Source organism: Myodes glareolus, chromosome 21 (genome assembly GCF_982192425.1).
Source record: "Myodes glareolus chromosome 21, mMyoGla1.1, whole genome shotgun sequence".
NCBI classification, from domain to species: Eukaryota; Metazoa; Chordata; class Mammalia; order Rodentia; family Cricetidae; genus Myodes; species Myodes glareolus.
Window position 1 is genome coordinate 32,923,388 of NC_142046.1, and position 23,528 is coordinate 32,946,915.

Below are 23,528 nucleotides of genomic sequence, written 5' to 3' on the forward strand. Positions count from 1 at the left end.
AGTATGGCTACAAGAAGCTCCATGATTGGCTAGGGAGTCTTGGTTGGTTAGAAGTTTATGAAGTATGTGGACCAGTCTATGTGGGGTGCACACACAGACCCATGCACTTGGTTTGAGAGTGCCTACCTATCAAGATGGTGGCAGTTGTGTTCAATCACAGCACGTTCCGCTTCTCTGTGTCTCCGGGGTTGTCAAGATGGCTGCACAGATAGGTCTCTTGGCTCCCTTGCCTGTGCCATTTCAATGCACAAGAAATCACAGAATCTCTCCCTGCACGATCCTGGTCAGTGCTCACCCACTCTCAATTTCCTGAGGTCTGCATTTCCCTGCTGAGCTGGGCAGTTGCAGGTGAAAGCTAGTTTGGTGGCTCAGATCTTGTCAACCATTTTAGTGATTCTAATTTGTGTTACATCTTTCCAAGGTAGAGGGGTGCAGGGCCTCACAGCTGAATTGGAACAAATCAGGGCAATTTAAGAAAGAGTTCTGGAAGCGACTTAGGGTTGTAGCACGTGTCAGAAAGGGGCTTAAAGGAATGGGATTCAGATCTTCACTACGGGTGTGGGAGGAGCAGAGGGGGAGATGCTTAGAGGCGGACATAATCGGGGAGGGAGAGGCACTTGTCTCTAGTCTCTCGGTCTCCCTTTGGTCCACAGACCTTGAACAAACTCAGCGCAGCCCCAGTTCCTCACCCAAAGCACTGGAGCTCCCATTCGGCCCGGTTTGTCTCTCTTCCCCTCACCCCCAGATGTGCCGCATTGTGTGGAAGTCTGCAGTTGCTACATCCTTTGATTGTTCAAGCGAAGTTAGAAATCTATAGATTTGTCTATGACTTCTTTCATTAAAAAGTAAACTAGGCGAGATAGGTAAAGGCATTTGCCATCAAACCGGCATACCTGGGTTTGATCCCTGGGACCTACAGAAGGGAAGGAAAGAGCTGCCTTCCTTAAGTTGTCCTCTGACACCCCACATCATGTCATGAGCATGACCTCTTGTCTGCGCCCCCATAAATAAATGTAAGTTTGGAGAAAGTCCAAGCCGCCATTTTCCTTAATGGAGTGATACCCAGTATACTGACCACATTCCAGAAAAGACCCACACTGAGGAGTAGTTGTCCATGCCAGATCCTCTGCTTTAAAAAAAAAAAAAAACAGACAAGAAAAAGAGAGAATGAAGTTGGGTGGGTAGGAGAGGATCTGAGAGGAGTCAGGGGCGGGAACTGAAGATGATCGGTGCACACTGTGTAAAATTCTCTGAGAATAAATAAAGAAGTAAAGTATAAATAATGCAAACAAACAAAAACCAGTTGGCACAATCGACCACACAGTTCTTGTCCTTTTTGGCACCTCGTTAAAAAAGTTCTGAAGTAAACTGGGGGTACTGGTTAACACAAGAGAAGAAGACCATCATTGGCCCACAAAACGTACATGCTCAGTATAGGATAACGGAGAAGACACGCGTTATCACCTCCTGCAGCCTGGGGCCGGAAGAATCCCACATCCCAAGCCAGAGGCCTAGAGGGAGCTGCGAGAGAAGGCATCAGCTGAGACTAATTTAAAGTGTGTGCCGGGGAGGGGGCACGGGAGGACCTCAGAGAAGATGGTTACAATTGCAGTTTGGAAGCTACGTGAAGATTGTCTGGGAGCAGGAAAGAGAAACGTTCCAGGTGTTCAGGGGTAGACAGAGCTGACCGGAGTCTAGAAGGAACTTGAAAAATCTCGTGTCCAGCTTCTCCATTGCATAGAGAAAAGCAAAGTCAACCTCCAAATGAAGATCTACTCAGAAAGTTTCCAAAAAAAAAATTTGTATGTGATTTTGATATGTTTTTCTTATTTTTTGACTTATCAAGCAAATTAGTCTCCTTCTGTACTCAGCACAGTTCCTATAGAACACATGCATGCGTGTACACACACACAGACATGTACACATGCGCACACACACGCATGCATACACACACACACTTATATCTGCACAGTAATTGCTGCTGGCTGCTTTTTGTTTGTTTTAAATTTATTTTTAGTTTAAGATTTTCTTTTTATTATTTTTACTGAGTTATACATTTTTCTCCATTTCCTTCCCGTCCTCCCCTCTCTTCTTCTACCCTCTCTCCCAGTTCACTCAGGAGATCTTGTCTTTTCTCCTTCCTATTTAGATCCATGTAAGTCTCTCTTAGGGTCTTCTTTGTTGTCTTGGTTCTCTGGGATTGTGAATTGTAGACTGGATTTTCTTTGCTTTATGTCTAGAAGCCACTTATGAGTGAATACATATTATATTTGTCTTCTGTGTCTAGGTTACCTTATTCAATATATTTTTTTCCTAGATCCATCCATTTGCCTGCAAATTTCAAGATGTCATTATTTTTTACTGCTGTGTAGTACTCCTTTGTGTAAATGTACCATGTTTTTTTTTTTTATTCAATCTTCAGTTGAGGGGCATCTAGGTTATTTCCAGGCTCTGACTATTATGAATAATGCTGCTATGAACATAGTTGAGCACATGTCCTTGTGGTACGATTGAGCTTCCTTTAGGTATATACCAACAGCAGTATTGCGGGTCTTGAGGTAGACTGTTTCCTAATTTTCTGAGAAATTGCCATGCTTATTTATAAAGCAGCTGTACAAGTTTGCATTCCCACCAGCAATGCAGGAGTGTTCCCTTTACCTCACATCCTCTCCAGCATAAGCTGTCATCAGTGTTTTTGATCTTGGCCATTCTGACAGGTGTAAGATGGAATCTCAGAGTTGTTTTGATTTGCATTTCTCTGATGGCTAAGGGTGTTAAGCATTTCCTTAACTGGCTGCTTTTTTAAACATTCAGCTTGTACTTTTAGCATAGTTACTGAGGGTAAGTCCCTATGGAGGAAGTGCCTGTTTCCACAGGGTTTATATTCCAAGAAGATGGGTAGTTTGTGCTGTCATAACAAGGGTTCCTCTCTTGCATTTTTTTTTCCAATGTGACCTCATCACACGTGACTCCCTGGTGTAATCTCTACTGACCATATTATATGTGGCCACTCTGGATTTTGCTTCATTTCACCCCATCTTCAGAAACCATCCTGGGGCCCCTGCCCCTTTTCTTCTTGTAAATGGCTATACATAACAAGAGCCCAGTGATGCTCCTGCTTAGCTCTAGTCTGTAGAGACCCCTTCTCTATTATAGTGTTTCTTTGTCCCTATATTTCTAACTCGCACATGTATACCACTCTTTCTGGCCTCATAGAATTTACAATCTTAAAAGCTCCAGATGAATTAATAGTAAGTGTCAATATCACTGCGATTCTTCAGTTTTATTGCCGTTCGCTCAGATCCCTTCCTGTGCACTGTGTCATTTTTCATTGAGCAAACATGTGCAGAACCAAATTCAAGCTGCAGCCTGGAGCCCTCGGTTCTCCTCTGCCGGTGACACTGGTCCCTCGGGCAGGCCCTTTATATGTCTTTCTTTGCCAATTCTTTGGTGTGGCTAGGGCACCGATTCTTCCCAGTGCATCTTGTAATAGACGCTGGCTTCTTGAGCCATGGCATATCTAAAAATGTCTTTAATTATATGTTCACACCAGTTATCTCTCACATGTGCGAAGAGAAGATTGAAATCGTTTTTCTGCGCAATGTGCAGGTATTTCTCGTGCTTCTATGTGGTTGTGGATACAGACAAGTTCGGTCTTTTTCTTCATCCTCTGGATGCTGAGAATCTTCACACATTTCTTTCTATCCATTTTATCAAAGCGTCTCTTGATCCCTTGAGTCTGAAGCCCTTGCGCTTTAGCTTTGGGAATGCAAGGGGAATTCCTTATGTCTTTTTGCATCTTTTTCTTTTCTACGCAACTTTATGTTCTTTATCTCTCATTCTCACCACCCCCCCAAAAAAAAGACAGGAAAAAAAGTAAATACAAACAGACAAATTAAAAAAAAAAAAGAAAATCCGTATGACAAAGTATACTAAAATAAAAGAAAATGCAAAAACAAACAAACAAAAACCCATGTTTGTGTGGGGGCCAGCTGCTCTTGGCCGTGGGGCCTACCCTCTACTGTGTTTGATATTCCAGGTGATGTTCCAGTGAAAACTAGTTTTCCCTTTCCTAGCAAGTATCAACTGAGAATACCTTCTTGCTCCTAGGAGGACTTTGTTTATTTACCCTTCTCAGTGTTAGGAATACATGAAACTCCTGAAGAGTTCAAGAACCTGAGACAAGGTAGGTCACGGGCCTAGGGGAAAGCCTACTGTTATTACCCTGCTAAAGGAGCATAGCAATAAAATGACTACTGATGACGTAATTACTATTACCCATAGATCAGTGCGGTGCTCACTCTCGTCACAGAAGCTTCTTCTTGAAGTGGCTGGTAATTAACAAAGAAGCCAACAGCTGGACAGTGTGCAGAGAGGGAGAGACTTTGGAGCAGTCTTCCATCCCTGCATGGGATGTCTTTATCAAACCCTCCCCTCAAGTTTCAGGAATCTATGTGGAAGAGGAGGTGGAAAGACTTTAAAAGGCAGAGGTAATGGCTGACTCCAAGAAAATAGTGTCTTACAGATACAGCATGACTGATGTTCTGTGAACTCACAGAGACTGTGACAGCAGGCACAGGGCCCGCACAGGTTAAACATTGTAACAGGTTCATTGCATCTATGAAACAAGAACCAAGTGTTATTTTTTTTTTTTAAAAAAAAATTCCACAAAGAAGATTTTTTTCCCATTTGGTGTGTGTGTGTGTGTGTGTGTGTCTGCATTCATGTGTGTGCCTGGTGCTGGTGACATTCAGAAGAGAGCATCAGATCCCCTGGAATGAGTTGCAACTGGTTGTGAGATACAATGTAAGTGCTGGGAATCAAACCCAGGTGCCCTGGAAGAGCAATTGGTGTTCCTAACCACTGAACCATCTCTCCAGCCCTCTTTTTTTCCTGATGCCTGCTGTCATCTGGTGGGAAACTTCTCAGGGGTGCCATAACACAGTCGGTGGGACTCTCCTTGGGGTGCCTTAGCATAGTTCTCTCGTTTTTTTTCAGTGGCCTGCTCTGCACTGTTGCCAGGTTCCTGGGCTGTGTTGTCAGGGGCCACGGGCTGAGCATTGTGTTTTCCCAGTCTTTATCCTACAGTTATTTCTTCTGTGTTGTCTTTGTTTTAATAAGAAATACTTAACGGAATTAACCAATCATATATATTATTGGGGGTAAGGGAAATGAAGGGTGGATTTGTGTGTTGCCGGTTTGAGATTTTCAGGAGAACACCTTCCTTTTTTCCTGATCCCAAATCCAACATAATCCCTGTGCTTGTCATCAGTATAACAGAAAATCTGAAGTGGTAAACTGATAAGAAGAAATGATTAACTCATGATGTCAGTCCACTGTCACTTAGTCATGTTCCATTTGCGGATGTGGGGAGACAGTATGGCATGGCAGAGAATTCATTGTCGGGGACACAGGTCACTCCATGGCCTTCAGAAAACAGAGAAGGAAGCAGAAATGTGCCATGTCCGACATTCCCTCTAAGAGCTGCCCCAATGGCTAAGCTTCCTATCTTCCACCTCCCATTATCACCAAAGCTGGGCACCAGTCTTTAGCGTTCAGTGCCAAACTTTAACAGAACCTTAATTAATCTATGTTTATGTTTGCTTTACTGCCAAATAGTTTCTCTACCTCTGGCTCCCCCGCCTCATATTTAGAAAATACAGATACCTCTTGTTTTAAATTCCAGAAATCATCCTTCAGATTCTGATTGCTCCCAGGGCTCCCCCGCTGTTGCCCGACACCAGTGGGTTGTAAATGGCTGTTTCAATGGCTTTTAAGCCCCCAGCATTTCCTGACCTCTTCCCCATGATTATGGTGACTCTTTGAAAGGTCACCAGTTCCCTAATGCTCCTTCAGCTCCTGCCTTCCTCCTCATACTCTGCGTCTGTGGGTTTCTACCTTGATTCTTCCTGTGACCTCCTGGTACCAGCTGCCCTTCCGCTCTGGCCATGTCAGTTCCATGAGCTTACCTCATGTGCTCACCCTGAACAAGAGCTTAGCTTCATTGCCCTCCCCCCATCTCACCCCTATGCTGAAAATAACACATCTGTTGCTGGGCGTGCAGCTGTTTACAGAAATCCTGGGCCTGCATGGCAAACTTACCCTATTACTTGTGGGAGCCCAATCCTTACAGATGCCCATTAGCAATCCTTACACAAATGTCCTGCTGAGACCTCAGATTCACACATCTAAACCCAAATCAGATCTCCCTTCTAGTCCTCCCTCAGATGCTCTCCTTTCTTCTCAGTGGTACTGCCGTCCGGTGATCCATTCAACTCAAACATGGTGGGGCCGTTTCTTAGCTAAGGTCTTTTCTCAACCCAGAATCCAGTAGTCTCTAGTCTTCACAGCACTTGCCCTTGCTTTTTGTTTTTAATCACCTTTGTCTTGGTTATTAACGTGTATCACCTCTTTCTTTGAACCAATGGGACACATTCTTCATTCTCTTCCCACGTCTGACTTTGCCATCTTCCCTGTATCATTCTTGATGCTCAACTGAAGCCATCCAAACACATGGAGCTCTTCTGCCTGAGGGTTGCGAATAACGAGATCTGAGTGGGAGGCAGGACTGAATTTTAGAAAATGCTTTAGAGCAAATGCAGCCCACTTGTAAGTATAACCATTAAACTTACCATTTACATAACTGAACACAACAGCAATATTGTGTAGTCTTTGGGCCTGTGCACACCTTTCTCTCGGTGTGGACCAAAAGGATCACTAACTGGGACTTCATGTGAAAGTATACGATTTTTGTCCTAGAAATTTTAAATCACAATGGCAAATATCAACATGGTTTTATTATCAATTGAGAAGTATTTTATTATTCTATTTTTTTTGCATAAGGAAAAATTGAAGCCACCCAGATGAATCTGATGTTGGGGTCTGTGGTACCATGTGAAGTGAGCACTGGAAAATGCAGGAGTGACCACATGAGACTCTGCGTTTCCCCCCTGCCAGCTTCAACCCTTTGCCCTGGCATTCTAGATCCTTTCTAGTCTGCCTTTTGCCACTCACTGCCCCGCAGCTGGTGGAGTCCACCTGGAATGTGTCCTTAATTTTACTTGCTTTGTATCTCCGCCAGACACAATTCCTTCAGTCCTTTCCCAGACTCCCCAACATTTGTTCTTCAAATACTGTCTATCCCTCAAGCTCCACCCCCTGTTATGGCCTCCGTTTCCAACATCTTCCTTTTCCTTGCTTCTCATAGAAACTGATTTGTATTTCTTCTACGACCGATATGAATATTATGTGATGAATCACCTTCGTGTTTATTCCATCTTCCCCGTCCCAAATGGAAGCTGCTCAAAGGCAAAGATTATATTATTTTCCTACAGCATATGGCTTTTGTTGAGCAAATGTTGAACACTGTCACACCATGTGGGAGGTGTCCATTAGTCGACATGGTTCTGCTTGTGTTGCTTTAATACATGAAAGTAAACCTGGGGAGTACTGAATCCTCTATGGAGGAGACAAGAATCCTTCACCTATGAGGCATGCACTTCTATCTTATTTTATTTTGTGATACACATACAGAATACAGGATGCGTGGGGGCAGCTGCTTGTATACTCTGTGTAGTGGCACATGTGGATGCAGACAGCTCTCAGGAATGGGGTCCTGTCCTTCAGCCACAGAATCTAATTCCTGTCTTGAGGCTTGCTTGATAAAGCACTATTAGCTGAGTCATCTTGCAGGCCCTGATGAGTCTGAAAAAAAGAATCCGGTGAGTGTGGTGAAGCTGAGTGAGGGGATATGAAGGAATTATCATTTGAGTTGAGGCTATGTTGTAACATGAGGCCACTTGTTTGTCCCGGTCGCCTAGCTAGCTTAGCCCTGAAATAACCACACAGAAATTGTATTAATTAAATCACTGCTTGGTCCATTAGCTCTAGTTTCTTAATGGCTAATTCTTACATCTTGATTTACCCATTTTCTATTAATCTGTGTATGGCCATGTTGCAGTGGTTTACCAGGTAAAATTCCCAGCATCTTTCTCAGGCGGCTCCATGGCGTCTATCTCTGACTCTGCTTTCTTCCTCCCAGAATTCAGTTCTGTCTTTTCCGCCTACCTGAGTTCTGCCCTATCAGGCCAAGGCAGTTTCTTTATTCATTAACCAATACAAGCAACAGGCAGAGGGGACTCCCACATCACCATGTGAGTTGTAGACAGGGAGGTGAGGCAGGCCTAGAAGAGTCCGGCATGAGCCCCAGTGCAGGTGGAGGTGACGGCTCTGAACTTCATCATGTGGCTCAGAGCTAATTGGAATCCGAAAGCCAAAGGCTGCAAGCCCTTAGGATGATTCAAGATCAGCCTGGGTCCTGACTCCAGGATTTTGTGAGGGTGGAGATGTTGGCAGTGTAGGTGGCGGGGCTCCATATCACTGCCCACAGCAGCCTCAGGATCGCCTTTCAGAGAGTTCTACTTGGGTGAAGATGGGGTTCTTGACTTCACCTAAGAAGCAAAGTTGGAGTGCTTTAGGAAGAGATTTTAACCTAGACTTAAGTCCAGGATCAGGGTGTGGTTGATAGAGAAGCACCCTAGTAGAGGATCAGACACACCCAGATATGGGTATGGGCACCTTAAGCGAGAAACACGATTAAGTGTCTTTACGGTAGCCTCACACACGGTTTGGCAGCGTCTGACGTTTTATCTCAATCGTTGCTAAGGAACTTCTCTTTCTTGGTAAATGAGCTCATAGGGTGGTTCCTGATATGAGTTGGATGGGATCACGGCCGACAGGGGAAATCCCTAGGTTATAGTGGTTGCAGGGCAAGTTAAGTCTTGGGGTCTGCAAGATTGCTCAAGTGCTAGGAACACTCGCCACCAAGCCCGGCAATCTGAATTCCATGCCTAGACCCCAAGTGGTCTAAGGAGAAACTGACTCTCACAAGCTGTCCTCTGATCTGTGTGTGTGCAGATATAGTCTTTCTTCTTCTTCTTCTTCTTCTTCTTCTTCTTCTTCTTCTTCTTCTTCTTCTTCTTCTTCTTCTTCTTCTTCTTCTTCTTCTTCTTCTCCTTCTCCTCCTCCTCCTCCTCCTCCTCCTCCTCTTCTTCTTCTTCTTTTCTTCTTCTCTTCTTCTTCTCTTCTTCTTCTTCTTCTTCTTCTCCTTCTCCTCTTCTTCTCCTTCTTTTCTTCTTCTTCTCCTCCTCCTCCTCCTCTTCTTCTTCTTCTTCTTCCTCCTCTCTCTCTCTCTCTCTCTCTCTCTCTCTCTCTCTCTCAATGATTAGATAAATCATACATTAAAAGATCCAGTCTCATCAGCGATCTTCAGGAAATCTCACAGTAGGAGTAGCCATACTCATGTTCTCAGACCTTAAGCATGCGTGGTTCATTGTTTTAGCTTTATTTTTTTGAGAATATCTCTCTATGAATGGAAAATTGTCTCTACATAGTCAGTCCTCACAGCGTATGTTTAATCTGCTGGGATCCTTGGTTTCCGGTGGGTGAGGGGCATTCGCTTGCCTTTCATCTGTGCCTCTTGGCCAACTCCCCTGCTTTCTCTTATGAAAGACCATTGGACCAAGGTTCCTCCAGAATCTAGTATGTATCTTCCCAGCGGGCTGTGAGACTGCAGCCGCATCATATAAAAGAGGGCACGAGCAGATCCCCCCAAGACCTTCCGGGGGCCCAACTCTGACGCTGCTTGGCTATAGATTTCTGGTCTTCCTGTCAGGGAATAAATTTCTCTTATGTTAAGTGACCCACTTTTTAATTTTTATTTTTTAAGTTCCTTTTTGAAAATACATTTTTAAAAATTTTTAATTTTATTTCATGTGCATTGGTGTTTGCCTGCATGCGTGTCTGTGTGAGGGCGCCAGACTCCTAGAACTGGAGTCACAGACAGTTGTGCCTTCCATGTGGGTGCTGGGAATTGAACCTGGGTCCTCTGGAAGAGCGAGCAGTGCTCTCAACAACTGAGCCGTGTCACTATCCCCAAACCCACTTTTTATTAATTTCTTAGATAGCTCTGGAAAGCAAGTCAGGTATGCTTAGATTTAAAATAGCGAGCAGGAATTAGTACCCGGCTTCGTTTTAAAGTTGTCATTTTCTGTGATCCGCTGAGAAAATAGATGTTGGCTGTGAAGACCTCAGCATGGATGCTGACGGTTTTGTGTCGGGGCTGGGGACGTGATACTGGCAAAGGAAGCAGGTGATGCTGATTTCCTTCCCTACAGACAAAACCTCTTCCGAAGGAGAAGCAGCCAACAGTTGAACATTTGCAGAGTTTTGGCTCTCTCCAATGCACCAGTCACAGGAAGGGATATAGGCAGGATCATAAGATTCCATAGGACCCCTGAGTGATCACAGCCCAATCAATAATTAAAACCATCGCGCTAAGTCAGTATATAATTACTGGGGAAAGATGGAAAAAATATTGACTTGGATAAAGAAGCATAGCTATTTTTCAGTTTTACTTTTTTTTTTAAAAAAAAATCTGTGTATTTATTGGTTGTGTGTGGTCTTAAAAAAAGCTTCAGTGCTTGAAGTTTTAAAAAAAATTGCCATCGCATTGGAGATTCTGCGGCAAAGTCACACAGCAGGGTGTGTCCCTTGACCCTTTCAAGTCAATTGCCCCTTGGCTGGAGGCCTGGTGTTAGCTGATTTAACAGCAGAGTCCTATAATTTGGGAGCTCCAGAAACCAGCCTTTCTTTCTCTTTCTTCCTGGTGGGAAATGACTCCCAAGGCCTGCACGATCAGCAGGGGGTGGAAGGGCAGTCACCTGAGTAATGGGAACTGAATCAATTCCGGGCTGTCTTATCTCCGGGGTTGACAAGTTCCCTGCTCACCTGGCTAATTGCGCCAGTCTTCTCTGCTTTCACTACAGGGGATTGGCAGGTCTGAGAGTCAGCAGCCTCCTGTGGCTGGGATGTGCACTTAACAAACATTCCCAACCTCTTGATGTAGCCTAAAGAAACAGGATTGCACACTCATTTCTGTACACTTCTGGGCAAAGCTGTACCTAGTTCTTTTTTTTTTTAAATTAAATTTTTTCATTTATTTTACATATTAACCACAGTTTTCCCTCCCACCACTCCTCCTGTTTCCTTCCCCCATCTCCCATCTAAGCCCCCTTCTCCCATCCATTCCTCCTGAGTCTCCGTTCAAAAAGGGGCAGGCCTCCATGGGAGTCAACAAAGCTTGCCATATCAAGTTGAGGCAGGGCCAAGCTCCTCCTTCTGCATCAAGGCTGGGCAAGGCAGCCCAGCATGAGGAATAGATTCCCCAAAGTCAATTCAAATGCCAGGGACAGGTCCTAACCCCACTGCTAGGAACCCCATAAACACACCAGGCTTCACAACTGTCACACACATGCAGAGGACCTAGGTTTGTCCTGTGCAGGCTCTCTGGAGCCCCTGAGCTCCCAGAAGCTCAGGTCAGCTGTCTCTGTGGGTTTCCCCATCATGACCTTGACATGCCCATCATCTCCTTCCCCCCCACCTCAGTTCCTACAGTTCCTCCTCCCTCTCTTAGTAGGACTCCCAGAACTCAGCCTGGTCTTGTGTGCCTAGCTCTTAAGGGCCTTGTCAGGAGCTGTGACATCACCTGAGCAAGGTCTGCCGTGGAGCCTGGTGGATCTGAGACCTGAAGATAGGCAACATGGTCTCTCATTTGCCCCTGGCACCCTGGCTTTCTCCCAGAAGTTCATCTTTCTCTGGTAGTTACTCTGGTCCTTAACCTAATTCTCTTTGAGCCTGTCCACTATGCTAGGCACAAATATTACCTGTGGAGGGCATAGAAAATTAAACTGTAGTGTTTGTGACTCTAAGCACCAGGAAGAAACCATTGTCAACACTCAGTCAGTTCTCCTGGATGAATGTTTTCAATGAAAGAAAAAGCAATTACTTGTGGTTAGGCCTTGATCCTGAAAGACCCCTGGAGTGGGGAGACTCTCACTCAAATCTCGGGATAACATGACTCCCCAGGAACTTACAAGAGACTGTCCTTGCTGCAATCACACGAGGTTTATTGACAGGAACCAGTTCTGGGTCCGAGACTCATATCCCATGCAGGGGAGGAGTTCCACCCCGAGTGCTGGGAGAGGGGGCATTTAAGGGAAATATGTGTGTGAAACCACAACCCAAAGGGGGTAGGGAGGGCGTCATTGGAAAATTCTGAAATTACCAGTGATAATCACAAGAGGGGATAACTCCTCATTTCTCAAGATTGTTCTCAAGATTATAACCTAACTTTATGGTCAGCTAGTTCCTGGAACAGAGTCACTGAACTGGCAAACCTAGATTTTTGGTTCTTCTCTCCCTGCTAGATTTTTGACTCTATTTTTCCTGCTAGAGGGGTCTGGATTTTTCCGGGTCTTTCACTACAACTGGTAGTCTCCTTCTCCTGAGGATTTCTTGCTCTGAACTTGACCTTTGTCCTCTGTAAGGCCCTTGTTCCTTGCTTCTCTCTCTACTCATTCAAGGAGGAGAAGCAGTGGAGGCAGAAAGAAGCTAACTAGGGCATCTTAGCCATATCCAGGCAAGAGAAAGAATATGGCTTGCGGAGATGGCATCTGGATGATGCTCTTTGCAGGGTCACCTCTTCACAACACTCAGTATTTGGTAAAAACAGGCCAGTCCTACACTGTGGAGTCCACAGGGCTCGGGACTTGCAAGGGCCCTCCATGTTGGGGTCTCCTTATTCTCTTTGGATTTAGAGATCACCGTGGTTGGAGCTGAGGATGTGTATGACAGGGAGCTCCTTGAGAAGAGTAGGAGAGTTCCCTTGAGACCTTTCTAGATTCCTCCCTGGTGGTCCTAGCAGAGAAAAAGACAACAGGAGGGCTCATGGTTTTCCTCAGGTGGTCAGTAACGCAGTACCAGAGACCAGTAGATTAAAAGGCAGAAGTTAATTTTCTCTCAGTGCTGGAGGCTGAAGTTTAAGATGAAGTTGTTCAGCAGGCCTCCTCCTCAAGGGCTTCCTCCTCAGCATGGACACCATATCTCCCCACCCGTCCTTCTATGCATACGCCTGGTAGTTGCTTTCCTCAGATGATCTGGCCAATCATATCATATTAGGGCCTGCTGTAATGACCTCATATTAAATTAATTGCCTCTTTAATTTACTTTACTTATCTCTAAGTAAATCACATTCTGAGGTGCTAGGGCTAGGACTTCAGGATGTGTGTGGAGCAGGCACAGTTTACTTCATGGCAAAAGGGAATTGACTTTTAAACAAATTCCAGTTCAATTTTATTAACCTTTACTACCCTTTTTGGAGTTTCCATCCTAAAAAGATCTTTGTTGTTGTTGTTGTTTTATGAGTATTTGACTGTATATGGCAGTATGTGCACGTGAGTGCAGTTTCCTGAAGAAGCCAGAAGATGGCGTTGTAGTTGCAGGCGGTTGTGAGAGGCCTGCTGTGGGTGTTGAGGATCAAATTTAGGTCCTCTCCAAGAGCAGAGCAGGCTCGTTGCTTCTGGGCCATCTGTTCTGCCCTGGGGCTCCTATTCTTTCTTTCAATGGATTCAAACCTATGAGACTTGCATTTTGAGTGAGGACATAGGTTGAACATTAGGAAGTGTTAAATGAACTTAATGACAGCCAAAACATTGACATGCTTGTGGAATTTAAAATTCCCTCACTCTGCCTGTGTGTCCTGTATCCCTCCAGAACATATGTTACTGATGCCCCGAGACTGGGGGACAGAGGACCAAGTGCCTTCTAGTTCTCAGGGTTCCTGTCTGGGTCGCTTGCAGTAGGATCTGTTTTAGTTCCTCTTCTCATTTCTGTGTCTAAAGACCCAACAAAAGCAGCTCAAGTCAGGGAAGGCAGATTTTGACTCAGAGTCCATTAGGGCAGGTGATGTACATAGTGACAGGAAAATGAAGGAGGCAGGTGGTCACAGGGAGAGAGAGAGAGGGAGAGAGAGAGAGAGAGAGAGAGAGAGAGAGAGAGAGAGAGAGAGAGAGAGAGAGAGAAATGCTAGTGTGCTATTTGCTTTATCCTTCTCATCCAGCAGTTGGGGACTCCATCCTATGGAATGCTACCACTCAAATTTATGGTGGGTCCTCCCACCTTAAGAAGCCTAATGTAGACAATCTTTCACAGGCATGGTTTGTTTCCATGATGGTCCGAAGTCTCTTTAAGTGAACTATTAGGATTAACTACCATGGGCTGGGAGATAGCACACTTGGTAGATTGCCTGGCGTATGAACATGAGGTCCTGGGTTCAGATCTCCAGAAAGCCAGCTAAAAAGCCAGTTGTGTAACGCTGGAGGAAGGAGCAAAGGCAGAGGCAGGTCCCTAAAGCTCATTGGCCAGCCCCCATAGACCATCAGTGTGCCCTGGCCTCAGTGAGAGACCCTGCGCTGCCTCAGAAAATAAGAGAAGAGTGATGGAGAAGGGTAGCTGCCGCCCCTTTGGGATCAGCTTCTACAGCCCCTAGAAATGTATGTTTCTTGTTTTAAAGGTGATGCGTTATTTACCTGCATGTTATAGTATCCATTTTGTCTTTATATAAAATAAAAACTTTGGCTCAATAAAAAAAAATCCGCCTTTTTTTTTAATTTTTGAATTTGACACAACTCTACTTGCTATTTAGCTGAGACTGGGATTGAACTTCTAATTCCCCTGCCTCTGCCTCTTGAGTTCTGGAATTGCTGGGATGAGTCACCCTGCCCAGGCAGGAGGAACCAAGGACTTGATTCTCAGTAACTTTTCTTATCTAATGGATGTGTTATCAGCTAGCCGACTGCAAAGCCCAGAATGAACCTCGGCTCGGCCACCTGCTGCCTGACGTGGTCCAGAGCAGGTCCTCTAAGATGAGACATTTTGCTGAACAAAGTAGCCTGAGTCCTCAATGGCAATTGTTTGCAATTCTGTGTCCAGAGTGCAAAAATGGTTATTTTGCACTGACTTCCTGCGGACATCGTTCGAAGCCTCCTTGTGGACCACTTGTGTGCATTCAGGTGTGCGGTGGTACCCCACTTCCCACCATCTGCTCCTCTTTCCACGTTGAAGTGAAAGCCCTACTGTAGTGGAGTTCCTTTCTGTTACTCAGTTTTCTTACTGAAGAGCTGTGCCCATCTAAGGACTTGTGTCTCCCACGGAAGCTGCTTACCTTCTTTGTTTGCCTTAGAAATGACGGCTTTTGGGTGGGCAGCAGGGCAGAGGAAGACGTGCTTTCTCTTTGACTTCCGGAGGCTGTTCTGTCTGCTGGGTGGGAACCAATGGTTCATGGTTCTGTGGCTTCTGACTTCTGGGCATCAGGCATTTTGAGGGAAGCGGTCAGCAATGACGCAACAAGTCGTAGGCAATGTGATATTAGAGTCGTGGTGTGTACTGACTATAGATTTGGGGATGGTTTAATTTCACTTCTACTTTAAATATGAAGACCATTAATTAAGACTGTGTGGCAGGATTTACCAAGCCCTTCGGGGAGAGAAGCAGTTTAATGATTTCTGTTTTCTTGCCACTGCTGCTGTTTCTCGGGGTAGGATTTGTATAATTAATTGGCTCCTGGTGAAATATAGCTCTTCTGCCTCTTCCATGCGCCCCATTCTCAGGGTAAAGTTAGTATTTTAAAGAATTAAGATTTTTCACGTTGTAAATGTTCAGTCATTACCCGGTGAGTTAATTATGTAAAAAATGGCTTCCAGGATAAATAAAACACGGCATAGAGCTGATGAACTATTATTTATCTATGAGAGAGTGGTATTCAGACACGTGCCGTAACATGGAGGAATCTTGACCATGCTGTGGAAGTGGAGAAGTCCAGGCATAAAAGCGTGGTTCCATGTTATAACATAACCCAAACTTGTAGAGATGGTGTGGAGACTAGAACTCACCAGGGCTTGGGAGTTCTTGGAAACGGGGTTTAATGCTCAGTGGCTTCAGGGTTCCTGTTTGGGGGAGATGGAAAGTTCTGGAAGGTAACAGTAGTGCTCAATGTTCAATGGCATCAAGTTAGAGGCCTTAAAATGGCTGATGGGTATACACGCACTTGGAAGCTTTAAAAACCCGATTCTGATGCAGGAAGAGTAAAGAAAACATGTACAAGTTGCAAAAGCACAAAAACTATTTTTTTTATTACTTACGTGTTTATTACCCAAGCTTCTGGACCTGCTTTGTGGGCAGTTTTTCTGTGGATTTTCCTGTTGTGACAAAGAGGGGCATTTCTTGCCTCACTTTGGCCAGATTGACAGCCTCGGACAGTTGTGGTACAATTCCTTCTCAACTTGGGAGAAATCATACTGTTTATGGAAACTATTACTGAAATCTGGAATCCCTTAATCCTTCTAGAAATTTTATGCCTGGAACAAGCCAGATGGTCAGGTTGCTGCATGCTTGGTGCTTGGGTGGGATTTGTTTTTCTGTGTGTACCCCTTGCTGAACTGTATTAGTGATTTGTGCTTGCCATTGTCTCTCCCGTGAGGCATGTGGTATAGAAAGTCAACTCATTTTTTTAAAAAAAAAAAGATGTTTTATCAGTCAGGGTTCTTCAGAGAATCTTGTTTGTAAGTACATAAAAGAGAGAGATTTATTTCAAAGAATTTATGATGATAGAACCTGGCAAATGTGAAGTTAGAGAGTAGGCCAATGGGCCAGAGAGCCGGGGAAAAGCTGTTGTTGACATGTTGAGTTTCATAGTAATTTAGAGGCAGAATTCCTTCCTGGGGGAACTAAGTCTTGTATCTTAGAATCTCCTTGACTGAATAGGCCAGTCATGGTGAAAGGTGATCCACTAATTCAAATGTTAACACATCCTTAAAAAAAAAATCTTCTCTGTAGCATCTCTACTGGTGTTTAACAATGGACACTGATATCCTCAGCCAAACTGACTACAAACTAACTGTCATAGATAGGGATATGTCAATAACAGAATTATCTGTCAATCAGGGGTATGTGCTGTCTTTTATATTTGCTTCTTTGAGTGCCCCTAGAGGAAGATTCCAGTTCCTTCCCACCTCCTCACCTAGGTTCAAGTCTCATGTTGTCATTTCATCAGCTGGGTAGGGCTGTCTTCCAAACCAAGGTGGGTTCGGCGGCATAGAGTCTTCATTGTGGACGTGTTGGAGGTGTGAATGTGTGAACGTTACAGCCTGCCAAGCAGGCTGGTGTGAGTCCATGCCACGGTGAGTTCTGCCAGCCAGCCCTTTGGGAATCAGCCGCTGCGTTGGAGGGGTGTGATGGGTGCATGGTTTCACCGTGACCGCATCCCCAATTAGTCCGGGCCCAGGTGCGTGTTAGTTAACGTTAGCTCACTCTGTTACACCAGCGACCCCACCTTGACCCGATTCCGGGGACCTTCATGCGTCTGACACTGTTCGATTCATTGTGAGGTGCTGCTCTCTCCCAAAAGGTCTTTAAACCTCTGGAGACCCGCTTGCATTTTTGTTTGTTTGTTAGAAAACATTCCAGTGGGTCAAGAAAGTAAGCGAGCGGTGGCAGCTCTGACTTTGTCCTTCTCTTTCTTGCAGTTTGGCTCTTCCTTGGATGCAGACCTATTCACTGCAGAGTAGAGCCCGGCTACCAGGTTGTCTTTCTTAAGGTAAGAATTTAGCTGTCACAGACACCCCGGGGCTTCAGTCACAAGCTCCCGCTTAGCCTATTGGGCATCTGCACAGACTCTGGCATGTCTTGGAACTCTGTTTCCTTCAGTTTGCCAGTTTCCTATCGCAGGCTAGCTTGCTTCTGTTTCTGTTCTGTTGTCCTGGGACTTGGAATGCTAGTTTGGGCTTGTTATATTTTTTGTTTAGCGCAGGAGGGAGTATGCAACCTCAGGGACTGCTTGGTGGATTAAGGACTTGTCTGGCATTACAAAAATCACTTATTTGGTGAGTTCAAAGAGAACTCACCTAAAGCGACGTTCGTAGATCACGAGGTTCTACGTGGGGCAAGGCGTGGTGTTTGTATGTAGTCATATCAAGGGAAATACACGGCTGGAAACACTCAGTGTGTGCGGCTACTCATCCTTGAATGCTTGGAGCTCTCAGATGTTTAAATGTTAAGGATTAGGAAACGCATCCAGACCCCAAACAGGATGAGAGTGTTGTTCCAACGAAGAGGCGGTGGGCATAAATGCGAGCGTATTTCAAGCTCTATGTTTACTGACGCTGTTGTTGGGCTTTACGTACTTTTGGCTTTTAATGGGGTGCTTAACACAGAGCCTGGTTAGATTGCTAGCCCCGACTTCCATCTTTCCCTGGTGAAGAGATCAAAGCAGAGGGCTGGCTTACTGAGGTCAGGCTGCACATACCACGCCATGCCATTTTGTGGCTGTGAGGCATAAGCCTGTGTTGTTTAGTTATCACTCCCTCGCTGTCAGCAATGCCAGCCCCTAGCCCCGAGGTCCCTGCCTTACAAACAGACCTCCCACCTTGTGTTTTTTGATGGGTGGAAAGGAGGAAGGCGAGCACCCAGAGGAAGTTGTCTGAGATCAGGAAGCGATTGGGCCTTGGCCATGTTTACATTCCTTTTCTTGTCCAGGGAGCAGATTGAATTATTAGCGCCAGCGTTTGTTAATGATAATTATACGTTTCAAGTACAAAGCGGGATTCTGTAAACTATCTGGTAGGAATGCCTTTCTCTTTGCCGTTCTGAATCAATGACATTGTACGGCTCTAATTAGGATCAGGCAGACAAGCAAGAATCTGTATGTTATCATCAGTTTTCCCCAGGGTAAGAGAGAGGGTGGCATGTGAACTGCGACTTCAATTTAATAGCCTGTTACTAGCTGTCCTGCAATTGTGAAGACCAGAGAGCTGAAGGTTCAGCTAGGACATGTGAGGGTGGAGGGTCATCTTACAAGGCAAAGACTTTTTTTTTTTTTTTTTTTTTTTTTTTTTTTTTAGCAGTGTTAGACATAGTTCTGGGACCACAGTTAACCACGGCGGTAGAAATGAGCACAAGGTGATAAGCAAACCTTTAGCCCTAATATTAACCATCATCACCATCACCCCAGCTAACATTATTGGTTCCTACTTCCTTAGGTACCAGACCAAGGTTTTCTATGTGTGATCTCTTATAATCATCATGGCATGCCTGGCAGGAAGATTCTACTAAAATCCACATTTCATAGATGAGAAAATTGAGTTGCTCAAAGTTAGCCAAGCCACAAAGTGTCAGAGTGGGAAGCAGCAGTCAGAACACCCCTGAATAGGGCCAGCCTAGTATAGAGATTTCTGGATGCTCACTGGATTCTACTCCTACCTCCTGCCTTGCCACGTGTCCCATGCATAGCACTTACCATTGGTACTTTATCTCTCCCACACTGGGGAATTTTAATTATGTACATATAAGAAAATTGACCAGCAGAGAAGAGAAGCTACCCGGGACTGCTTGCTTTCCTGGTACCACATATCTGGACCGTAGCAGTTGCATGGCTATTTATGACCTGCTCCCTATGTGTGCGCACTTTGCATTGGCTTGCACATATACTGAACACGTCTGCCCACTAAGACTATGGAATAAAACAACTTCAGTTTAATCTAAATATAGGCCTGCCTGGTTCTACATTCTGTCATGGCTTACAAGGAACAAAACACGATTTCTAGAATGTCTTTCTTCAGTGATCTTCCTTGGAAAGTCTGTCTACTTTGCCCCATGTCTGTTCATTAACTGTCCTTAATAACTTTTCTCAAGTCAATGTGCTGACTTTAAAGTCCTGGCCCTAGGCAGGTGGAATGAGAGCTTGGGAGCTCCATGTGGTGACTGGTAGACTTGTTGGTAGACAGGTGTCCCGGTTTCATGCGTGTGGACTTGTGCTGGGAATACCACTGGTGATAGGGCTTCATTGTGCAGGGCTATTGTCAGTTATCTGTGGCTTAATAAGCCATCCTGTACTTGAGGCTTAAAACAGCAATTGTTTTATTTGCTTGTGGTTCTGTGGGTTTGCAAACGGGGCTAGGCTCAGCTAGGTGGTCCTTCCGCCAGTGTCAGGTGGGTCACCCTTACCTTTGCATTGAGCTGGTACCCAGAAGATGAGGCTTAGGATAGACCTTTGTAAACCCCTTCTACTCACGACTACTTTTTCCTGAGAAATTTTTACATGACTCCAGTCATGTAAGAATATGAATTAAATATACAAATCAAAGCTACTGGCAAGAAATTACAAAGAAATTCATTTCAAAACGATTCTTTGGAATACATGCAGTTTTCCATTTGTTAAAAATGAAAGTGTATTTGTGGACTAGAAAATTTTATTTGTCGACCACCATAAAATCCAAAGCCACGCTAATTTGATATTTGCATGCTAAGGAATGAGAGTAGGAAAATGTGAAGTCTTTGTTTTCTGTAATGAAGTTGTGTTTCTTTGTTGGTATGTTTTGAGTCAGGGTCTCCTGTAGCTCAGGCAGGCCTCCAACATGTTCTGTCGTTGAGGATAACCTCACGCTGCTATCCTGCTTCCACTTCCCAAGTGATGTGATTGCAGGCATGTTCTACCATGCCCCACTTAAACCATTATGTTTCAGTAGGAGTAGAAAACGTTTTATGTACACTAAAAGCACTGCCATTCCATAGCATGCAATAGTCACAGCAGAGTCAACGCATTGCAGTATTCTTTGGTGTCTTGTGGCATGACAGCACGCTCGGTGCAAACGGCACCTGCTGTGTGTGCAGAGCCAAAACTGCGGTGAAATTGAGGGACATAGCGTGAGCGAGCACCGCCACCGTGGCTTCACTGTGTGTGTGTGAATTTTCATTCATTTTTGGTCCTGGCATGTTCCAAAACCTTTTACCATTGCTACGTTGTTCGGAATCTCACATCCAGTTATGTGGCCCCTTGTCCCACAGTTTAAAGCTTGATCTAGGGGACTTAGCTAGAATGACATCAGCAGGCTCTCTAGGTTCTGCCACACGAGAAACCTGGCCAGAGAACAAAAGCAGGCGGTGCACTCTTGACACTTAGCCTCAAAAACTACTCGGCCTCACTTCTGCCTCATTTTATTGATCAGAGAGTATTTGGGGTGGTCCCGGTTCAAGGAAAGGAGGTGGGATAGAATAAACCCTATCTGTTCATGATGCTAGCTACAAATTATTAAAAGCCATTTAAAATGTACAGAGATTCTTAGGTTTGATCATAAGAACAACCTGAAATTGGCTTAAAATCATTTATCTTTGTTTATGTTTTTCAAGACAGTTTTTCTGTATAGCAGTTCTGGCTGTTCTGGATTTTTTTGTTGTAGTTCAGGCTAGCCTCGAACTCACAAAGATTCACCTGCCATTACCTCCCGAGTGCTGGTCTTAAAGGCAAGCGCAACCACTGTGCATGTGATAATGAAGATGCTGACCACTGTCATCAGCACCAGTAACATCTTCCTGAGGTGTAGTAAAGCTCTCTTGGATCATAATTTTGTTTGGTTTTGTTTTTCCCAGAGAGTGAATTGGTGATTTGTTGGGATTGCTAAGCATTTCACACTTTTATGGTATCAAATAGGACAAGGCACATGGTAAGAGAAGAGATCATAAAGGTGTTTATGTCCCATAGAGCAGAAAGCGATTCCTTTGGACCCAGTGATGTCTCCCAGAATATGGGTACTCAGCGTGGGTTGTTCTTGTCTTGCTAGGGAAGTGAGAAACAAGATGTGTTAAGGACAGTCCCCACAGGCTTTCCAGTAGTCTCTTAATTTTGGTTTATGCTCCTTGACTTAGCCCAAAAGAGAATGTTGCGTTTCTTTAGCCTTTTGTTTAAGGGCTATCCTGGGGAAAGACAAGGATGCCAATAGCCCCTTTTAGCACACTCTCTGTGGAAGTTAACTCTCCAGGTGGTTTAATGGAGGAAAATAGCGTAGCCACCATTTTTGGCAGCCTAAAAGTGATGGTTGTACATATCCTAGCAACTGACCCCCAGTCGCAACCTCACATTGAGGAGTGTAGAATATTCTTGGTGGCCAGGATCAGACTTATGGCTCAGAGTGGTCATTTCTCACTTTTCCTAAGTTTGGGGAGAGATCGCCAATCTACCGCCCAATGAAAGTCACTCTTGCAGTCCAGCTTCTGTCTCCCTCCCTCAGATCCCTCTGTGGTGCTTGTTACCCTAGTCATGCTGACTTGGGCTAGCATCAGGGACTGGCGCTTGTGACTGAAAGGTACTTGCTAATGTCAGAACTTGCGTGTTTCTACACATAGCCCTTCAAGCTAGAAAATGCTGGAAGACAGGCAAATGGACATGCACAGCCCCACACGGAAAAGACAACACAGGCAAGATCTAGGGAGGGCCAGGCTGCTTATGGCTCATCCCTTTCACTACCTCGCCCTTCCACCAGGATCAGCTCCAGAAGACAGACAGAACTCTTAATCATTGTGTATGAAATCCTAGATATTTTCCTCACGCCAGTGGACACTCTGCCACCCTCACCTTTTCCTTCAGTTAATCTTCAGAGTAGATAATCCTTTCCTGCATTAAGGACTCCTTCCTCATGGATGTTTGCTTCTTTTCTCCTCCCCTTTCCAAACCAACTGGAAAAATGTGTCCCCAGCGTAGACACTGGAAGCATCCAGGGCAGGTTATCACTACAGGACTTAAGCGCCACTTCCAAACTGTGTTTTAAGACTGTCATTGCAGCTGAGCTTCTAAACCTGCCCCCCTGTCCAACATAGGGCAGAAGCATCCTTTTATTTAGGGCCTCTGGGGGCTGTTCTAGCCCCGGCTATAAACCTAACTGCTTCCTGGACCGCCTTAGCTTTCTCCTGTTCAGATAGGCGCTGTTCTTATGTCTCAGCTGGGCTTCAGAATTTGCCTGTTGATTCATGCTTTTACCTTTGGTGTTTGCTAACATGGCAGGCTCTGTGGGGACAAAGTTCTGGTTAAGTAGTATGAGTGACATAAATGTGTCTAAGATGTGGAACTGAGGAGAAGGATGTGAGCGGGCACGTATGTGGGATGTGGGTATGTGTGCGGAGGGCAGGTAGGGGAGATGCCTCCCAGCCTTCTGGGTCAGTGAATGAACAGGCGTGCTTTAGTAAGCTTAGAAAATTATGGTTTCCACGGTGTGCCCATTGGAGACATGCAAAAGTCCTTGTGTCTTCTGAAGGGGCTTTACTAGTCTAATCCCCAGAGAGGATGCTCCGGGCACAGCTTTTCCTTGATGTCACTGCAACGTGACTCACCCTGGGATCGCTGGATTTAATTAGTCCCCTTTCTTGTTGATTTGATGGCCAAGGTTGTAGGAAGAGAGTACTTTGGAGTTTTTGGAGTGTCCCCCACCCCCCAGCCCCTGCAACACACCCCAAGTCAAAGTCATGGCTCAATAGTAAACAGAAAGGGTATTAAAGAAGAAAAGAGCAGAGAACTTTGCTTAAGGCTGAGGCTTGGCACGGATCACTAAGCTGGGGAGGGCTCTGGGTAATTAGAATGCAAATCAACGCATCTGTCCATCATTTCTCCGCCAGCTTCTGACCCACAATCACAGTCACTTTGGCCACTTGCTTATCATCCTCAGAGTCTCTCTTCTCAAAGGTTGTCACCGAGGGTCCAGCCAGAGGCCAGCGTTCTAAGTGTAACCTTAAGCTACTCTCGACACCCATCCCCAGGGAGTCTGAAATAGAGACGGAAGTTTCTCATGTAAGCACGACAAGCCTATGCT

General features: G+C 45.0%; 1 protein-coding gene across 16 annotated transcripts in view; it reads left to right on the forward strand.

The window, feature by feature from the left end:
* Lypd6b (LY6/PLAUR domain containing 6B) overlaps positions 1-23,528 on the forward strand; it is a 176,738-nt gene that overhangs the window by 101,561 nt on the left and 51,649 nt on the right. For 15 of the 16 annotated variants that reach the window (XM_085681145.2, XM_087899933.1, XM_085681141.2 and 12 more), the window contains one exon: positions 17,421-17,491. The exons of the other annotated variant lie outside the window; for it this stretch is intronic. The gene's annotated coding sequence lies outside the window, so the exon portion shown is untranslated. The remainder of the gene's footprint in view (positions 1-17,420; positions 17,492-23,528) is intronic. 16 annotated transcript variants of the gene reach the window in all.